A 7,940-nucleotide genomic window follows, 5' to 3' on the forward strand; every position below is an offset into this window, starting at 1 on the left:
TATGGTAGTAAAAAAAAAATAATAATAACAATAATACAGTCCTTACAGGGTAAAGGAGAAGTAACCACTTATTTTCACTGATTTAGCAGGCAACAAGATCCATTAGAAGGATAGTGTAGGAGAATAAAGCACTACAAGGGGAGTAACTGACAGAAAAGCACTCTCCTGCAAAGAGGAGTAAAGCAAGATATTGTTTTCAGCATCAACCTTGCACAGGGCATATGTAGATTCTTGTGCAATGCATTAGTATTTCGTCCTACCTAATGGAGAACTTTGAGTTCAAACAGGATAACATTCTCATGGATATTCCCATGGGCGTTACCAGAGCAGGAATTAGTTTCCAGGTTGTAGTAATACAAGAAATGGCAGCTAAAGAATGTGTCTAAATCCAAGGGTCTAAAGTGGAAGCTACAAGGGGAAGCCTGAGCATCCTAACTGTGGTTGTCTACAAGGCAATACTGTAGTATTCGATAAATAATGGGGTTCCTCAAGGGCAGAACCAAAAAGAGACCTCCCTGTAAAGCCCAAGTAAAACACAAATTCCTTAAAGTCCAATTAAACCTTTGGGGGGAAGGGGGGTTTACATACATCTACTGCAAGCAAGCAGTACATATATGCAAAAACATTTTTAAAAATAAAAAAAAAAGTTACCAACTTTCCTCTGTCTCCGCCACTGGCTCCCGTCCGAAGATCTGAAGATTCGAGTGGTTGAGCAGGATCATGGGGCGGGCATATGTGCAGTACAGATCTTCGGTGGGGAGCAGAGGAGAGACACAGTGGAGCTGAATGCACGCAGCCGGGAGCGTGCGCGTTGGACAGACTTTGGGACAGGAAGAGACATGAGTCTGTGGTGAATCATAGTGCACTGGAGGGACTTCTGAATACAAGCGGAAGGAAGATGATCGGATCAAGAGGCATCATGTAAGGTAAGTGCTTATATTTGTGACTTTAATGTCACTTTAAGGTCACAATTCGCATTCCAGGAATGATGCCAAAGTGCTTAACAGTATGCATATGGATAGCCAAAGAACATACAAGACACAAGCTTAGATGCTTGTAAGAGATTGCCATAGCTGAACTGCTGGACTCCAAGACATTTGTTCCAAAAATTCAAAGACAAGGGTTTGTACCCGAAATGGAGGTCTCCAGGAGATGTGATCCACAAATGACATGGTTTCAGAAATGGGAGTCAGGGCCAATAGAAGATGGAGTCATTCCAGATAACTTAAACTGGGTTCTAAGAAGCAAGTTCAACTGCCTGTCAGTGAAATCCCTAAAAGCTAAAATCATCATCAACCTGTTTGGCGGTAAGTTCATTAACATGGATGACTTAAGTGTCTACAGTGGGCAAAAAATACTTATTACATTTTCCTTTCAAAGGGAAAAAGCTCCTTCACATTGTCAGCAGGTAACCATTTAATTAGGTTGTTTCCAGTCCTCAGAGGAATGTTTTACATACCAAGTGTATTGGGAAGGTCTTTGCAGCTGCAAGAGCTCTACACTAAGTGGCCAGATTATTATGACCACCTGACGTTTGTAGGCAAATTAGCTATAATTTCGCGCTGAAGTTGCTAGAGAGCCAGACCATTATAAATAGGGAAGCAGGTTGTTTACCACGACAGTAGAAGTGATTTTTTTTCTGAAGATATGGGTAAACAACGCGATTTAACAGCCTTTGAACGTAGGATGATTGTTGGCGCTCGGAGCCATGGAGCGAGTATCAGCAAAACAGCAGAATTTGTTAAATGTTCAAGAGCAGCTGTTGTTAAAGTGTTTAAAGACTGGACTGTCAGCCGAAAATCTCGGTCTGAACGTGCGAATTGTGGCCGTCAGCGACTAGTCAATGTTAGGGCAGAACGGAGAGTGGCAAGACTGGTACAAGACAACAGAAGGGCAACAGTGCAGTGTCAGATTCCTCGCATCACCTTTCAACATCTCGTGGAGTCACGAGGCGGCCCAACGAAGTCATCACGTGGAGTCATCTCGTGGCCCACCGAAATACTGATGGGCTGGTCATAATAATCTGGCCACTCAGTGTATAAACACCATGTGCCTGGAGAAGATGGCTGATCCTCCAACTGCAGGGTAGAACGTACTACATCAAATCAGATTATAAAGATTTCCTTAAAAAGTTGAGTCATAGGGAAATTGGTGAAATACAGTCTCTTCAGTAGAAGACTGAGGACTCTGAATATGAATGGTAAGAGGGGTGACAGGCACACTGCGGTAGAGGTCCAGTAAGGTCAGAATTAGATTTTGTTGTGGATTGCGTCAGTGCATGCTTAGAGTCCCTGCAAGCATATTGCTCCGTTAATGGTGTGCAAAAATCTGATATTGGATATTAGGGGTTTGCATACACATGGGATGTCTCATCTACCACTGTGGCACTATACAAGACTCCAATGAAGATGACCCTAAAGTAATATGGGTTGCAGGATGTAGGTTATATCCTGGCATTGGACACTTCTGAGGATACCGAAGAATCTCCCCAAGCAACAATGGAGCGGAGGTCACCTGTTGCGAGCAGGACTAACCTCAGAGTCTTTTAAAAAGGACATGTTGCACTGCATAGAGCAGAACAACTATGCCCAAAATGAGGCAAGACTTGACATACAAACGCAAGCAGCTGATGCTGAAGGGTTATAGGTGGCCATTGGTGACAAAGTAATTGTAGGCTGGCAGTGGAACTAGACCAAAGACCTGATGATCCACAAAGTGCTGGAGAAGTAAGCTCAGCAGTGGGATAATAATTCTAGGTTGAATAGCGGGAGAAAAGCAGACAGCGTAGACTCCACCTAGTGAGTATGTCAGCGCTCAGTTCCCTCAGTATTACCTGTTACCGCTGTAAAATTGCATGAATGTTAAAATGGCACCCAATGGTACCAACTGTAAGGTAAGCCCCTGGGGCTTTAGTCCGACCTGCCTTACTGACTATGCAATTTCTCACAGACTAGGCCACACCAGAGGCTGTGCTCCGGCTCTAGGCGCTGAAGGACACTTTGCAGTTAACAGAGTACACAGAGGTCTAGAAAGTGCCACAATGCAAAGCTCATTGCCTGAAGAACACATTCCAATAAAATCCAACAACCTTCCAGCAGAGTTCAGATCCATGCTCCAAAGCTTCTGTGCTGAGGATATACTGATGGGAAGGGCTGCCACGTAAAGGACTAGCTCAAGCAAAAAAAATACAAGAGGATTATAATTATTTTAAAGTAAACCTTTCACGATAGAAATACAGCAGTGCCATTCTCACTATGAAAAGCCACTTGACTGACAGTTATACTTTGACTCACTGACCTGCAGCACCTAAGTAAAATCATAGAAAACTTCAAGTATGGCAGTCAGACAACTGGCATTTTCAGGAGATCTTAGTTGCAGCTTTCTCATTAACTTTTCGTTCAAGCAATTTAAAAAAAAATTCTGTAGCGTGAAAATCAAAAGTTCTACCATTGGCAAGTGCCTAAATTGTTATATGAAAGCAAGTATATGAAAGCGAGTGAGAGAATATAAGTAGGTCTGCAACCAACTAATCGATTATAAGAATAGTTGTCAACTATTTATTGATTAGTTGGTTAGATCCCCTAGCTCTCTCCTCCATGCTGGGAGGGGGGCACAGCAAGCAGTGGGCAGGTGCAATAGCTAGCCTGCTATTGGCTATTGCAATTTGAAATGGCCAATAGCAGGCTAGCAATTGCTCCAGCCCACTATCTGCTGTATTTACAGTAAGCTGCCTTCTGTGGAATTTTGCCACTGGCAGCTGTCATTCCCTGGCTGAAGCTATTCAAGTGCCATGTGCTTACAATACAATTATTAAAAAGAAAATTATAAAAAGGTTGTAAAAAAGTAATTTTCGGTTTCGGCCTGACAAATTCTGCTGCTGGAGGTGCATTGCAGTGCCATTCATTTCAATGGCACCCCATTCGCGCCTCCCACCGACCCACAGTGTGATCGCCTGTATTGGAACGCACAGTACTGCAATGCTGTGCATTCCAGTGCAGTGCAATTGCAAAAAATTGTGGATGCAGTTTTATTCTGAAGTAAACCATGTTTGTAACACTCTATTTGTGTATTTTGTTTTAGATTAAGGATGGTATTTATTTATTTTATTTTTATCCGATTGAAAAAAAAAATCGCCCAACTAATCAATTATGAAAATAATCATTAGTTGCAGCCTTAAATAAAAGTATGTTTTTGTACTTTCAGGAGAAAAAAAAAATGATGTATACATTATACTGACATTAATGCACAGACTAGTTTAGGATTACGTGCCCTATTGCACATATCTTTACCATTCTCAAGCGTCAAAGCCGACAAAAAATTAAGTTCTTTGAAGCCTAATAATAGTACATCAACGTAAGAGGAGGTATTGTATCCGAGAACTATAGAAGTTGGGTAGGTTTTCCTCTAACATCCCTTTTCCTTCCAGTGTAGAAATACTTAAGGGATTCACCTCAACTCACCGAAACATTATCCTTAAACTTTTAAATATCCCAGATTTCATTTGACTATTTTATTCAACTTGTCACGTCCATCTGTCACTATCACAAAGTAATTTACATAGTTATCTAAGGGAATGTTTCAATGTGGTTAATAATCACAGTTCTAGGTAAAAAATTCTGGCAGCCTCCTGCGGCCAACATCTGTAAAAACATGAACCATCCTTTCATTACAGCAGTGTGAAAACAGATAACCCCCAGAAAATTCCCATATAGTATCCCAGCTCCTGGCTATACAGGCTTGCACAATCATGAAACAAAGGCAGGAAACTGCACATATATCAAAATACGAGCATATGGAGAAACGGTCAAGTGATGCATATTATCAGCATGTCAGAGGAGTTTATAAAAAATAAAAAGCAAAACAAACTTGATAATATATACAAGGTGTCCTGTGATGGATAATTTCTAAGTAGTACTTAAACAAATACAACACACATGCAAATCCTACCCTTTTTCACCTTGTTCCACTATCACTTACATGCTGAAACTGAAGTAATGACAGATTCCTCTACCATGTATAAAAAATAGATTGAATACTTCTATGAAGAATATGAAAAATATGAAAAATATAAAGAAAAAAAAAAAAAACTTTCTACAACCACTGTTAGAGAGCTTTTTGGAGGCAGCCATTACTGGTGATTATTTATTAAAACCATTTCACTGGCTGTCATTCTGATGCTTGGACTTTTATTGCTGTCCGAGTCACTGACCTGAAACAAATATAGAGATAAGTAGTTCTGACACTTTTCTGAGATTCATTTACAGCAGGCTTGTTCCAGGACCACCAATGAAAAATATCAAAGTTAGCCACAGCTCAGCATCTAAGCATTTTCAGAAGGTGGCATGCAAATGGCAGCTTCCATAAATCTCTTGTAACATACACTTTTGATTAAAAATTTTGGTGTGAATTGGCAATTTTAAATAGATTCAAAATAGCATAACATGTATGTTTTTCCCTAACACCTTACGAGTGAGGTTGGACAAATGAATGCACCTAATTTGAAGAGGGTTTACCAATATTTTGGGGTCTAGTCAGATGTAGATGGTCACCAGGCAACTGCCTGGTGGTTATTAGATAGCCTATATGAAAATAATCATTAGTTGCAGCCTTAAATAAAAGTATGTTTTTGTACTTTCAGGAGAAAAAAAAAATGATGTATACATTATACTGACATTAATGCACAGACTAGTTTAGGATTACGTGCCCTATTGCACATATCTTTACCATTCTCAAGCGTCAAAGCCGACAAAAAATTAAGTTCTTTGAAGCCTAATAATAGTACATCAACGTAAGAGGAGGTATTGTATCCGAGAACTATAGAAGTTGGGTAGGTTTTCCTCTAACATCCCTTTTCCTTCCAGTGTAGAAATACTTAAGGGATTCACCTCAACTCACCGAAACATTATCCTTAAACTTTTAAATATCCCAGATTTCATTTGACTATTTTATTCAACTTGTCACGTCCATCTGTCACTATCACAAAGTAATTTACATAGTTATCTAAGGGAATGTTTCAATGTGGTTAATAATCACAGTTCTAGGTAAAAAATTCTGGCAGCCTCCTGCGGCCAACATCTGTAAAAACATGAACCATCCTTTCATTACAGCAGTGTGAAAACAGATAACCCCCAGAAAATTCCCATATAGTATCCCAGCTCCTGGCTATACAGGCTTGCACAATCATGAAACAAAGGCAGGAAACTGCACATATATCAAAATACGAGCATATGGAGAAACGGTCAAGTGATGCATATTATCAGCATGTCAGAGGAGTTTATAAAAAATAAAAAGCAAAACAAACTTGATAATATATACAAGGTGTCCTGTGATGGATAATTTCTAAGTAGTACTTAAACAAATACAACACACATGCAAATCCTACCCTTTTTCACCTTGTTCCACTATCACTTACATGCTGAAACTGAAGTAATGACAGATTCCTCTACCATGTATAAAAAATAGATTGAATACTTCTATGAAGAATATGAAAAATATGAAAAATATAAAGAAAAAAAAAAAAAACTTTCTACAACCACTGTTAGAGAGCTTTTTGGAGGCAGCCATTACTGGTGATTATTTATTAAAACCATTTCACTGGCTGTCATTCTGATGCTTGGACTTTTATTGCTGTCCGAGTCACTGACCTGAAACAAATATAGAGATAAGTAGTTCTGACACTTTTCTGAGATTCATTTACAGCAGGCTTGTTCCAGGACCACCAATGAAAAATATCAAAGTTAGCCACAGCTCAGCATCTAAGCATTTTCAGAAGGTGGCATGCAAATGGCAGCTTCCATAAATCTCTTGTAACATACACTTTTGATTAAAAATTTTGGTGTGAATTGGCAATTTTAAATAGATTCAAAATAGCATAACATGTATGTTTTTCCCTAACACCTTACGAGTGAGGTTGGACAAATGAATGCACCTAATTTGAAGAGGGTTTACCAATATTTTGGGGTCTAGTCAGATGTAGATGGTCACCAGGCAACTGCCTGGTGGTTATTAGATAGCCTTGAAATCATTTTTCATGTCTACTCTACTTAGCTGTAAAGGACAAAAAGGTCTGGCAATTCCAAAATCTAGTAACCTAACCCAGGGATAAAGAAAAAAAGAAAACCCCCAAAAACCCTATCACAATTCAGAAACTCTGCAACTAATTACTGAATCGGAAAGGAACATCAGGTACGAATCAGCAAAAGGTGAGCAGATATGAAGATTGGTCTACAAAAATGAAGACCAGGGACTGTTTACTGTACTTTAATTCCAGTCATAAATATTCTTAACCCTTGCAGCAGTAGGACTACCCCTGTACTGCAAGGGTTAAGAGCTAATTTTTATCTAGGAAGCTAAAATAACAAAGATGTACTCAACTGAACCTTGCAGCCGGCTGGCTGTTGGACTGGTCCCTGAAGCCTTGCCCCCCCCCCCCCCCCCGGATCCACTGGTCTAAGGTCCTGTATACAGTGTATAGGACGTGAGGACGTCGAGGGACAGTCTATCGCTGGAGCGTAAGAGACAGGCTCCAGGGATCAGTCTAGCAGGCAGCTGGCTGCGAGGTTCAGGTGAGTAAATCTTTTATTTTCATCCCTAGATGCAAACAAGCATTTAAACCTTGCAGTGTAGGGAGTTTTCAGGGATTTTAGAAATTACACACAACAATCCATTTCTCTACAAGACCCCTGTATAATTAACCCATTGCCGTCCATCGTAAAAATACAGGTGGATGTCTATTACATCACTTATGCCTTTAGCGGTCACTTCTCTGGCTGCTATAGCCAGAGAGAAGAAGCTGGTGAAGCAGATATCTGCTTCTTTGGGGTCCCCAGTTGACATAAGGGGTCTTAGACAAGGAGGACCTGTCGTTTTTTGGCCATCACATAAGAGGATTTTTAGCCCCCTATGTAATAAATCAAGCTTAGTAAAAAAAAAAAAAAAAA

The 7,940-nt window shown here is 39.9% G+C and overlaps 1 protein-coding gene across 1 annotated transcript in view; it reads right to left on the reverse strand.

Annotated features, from left to right (window-relative positions):
* Window positions 1-7,940, reverse strand: part of MTHFD1L (methylenetetrahydrofolate dehydrogenase (NADP+ dependent) 1-like) — a 214,954-nt gene that overhangs the window by 110,566 nt on the left and 96,448 nt on the right. The gene's annotated exons all lie outside the window — the stretch shown is intronic.

The sequence above is a fragment of the Nanorana parkeri genome, unplaced genomic scaffold, assembly GCF_000935625.1.
Source record: "Nanorana parkeri isolate BGI_ZX_2015 unplaced genomic scaffold, ASM93562v1 scaffold1067, whole genome shotgun sequence".
NCBI classification, from domain to species: domain Eukaryota; kingdom Metazoa; phylum Chordata; class Amphibia; order Anura; family Dicroglossidae; genus Nanorana; species Nanorana parkeri.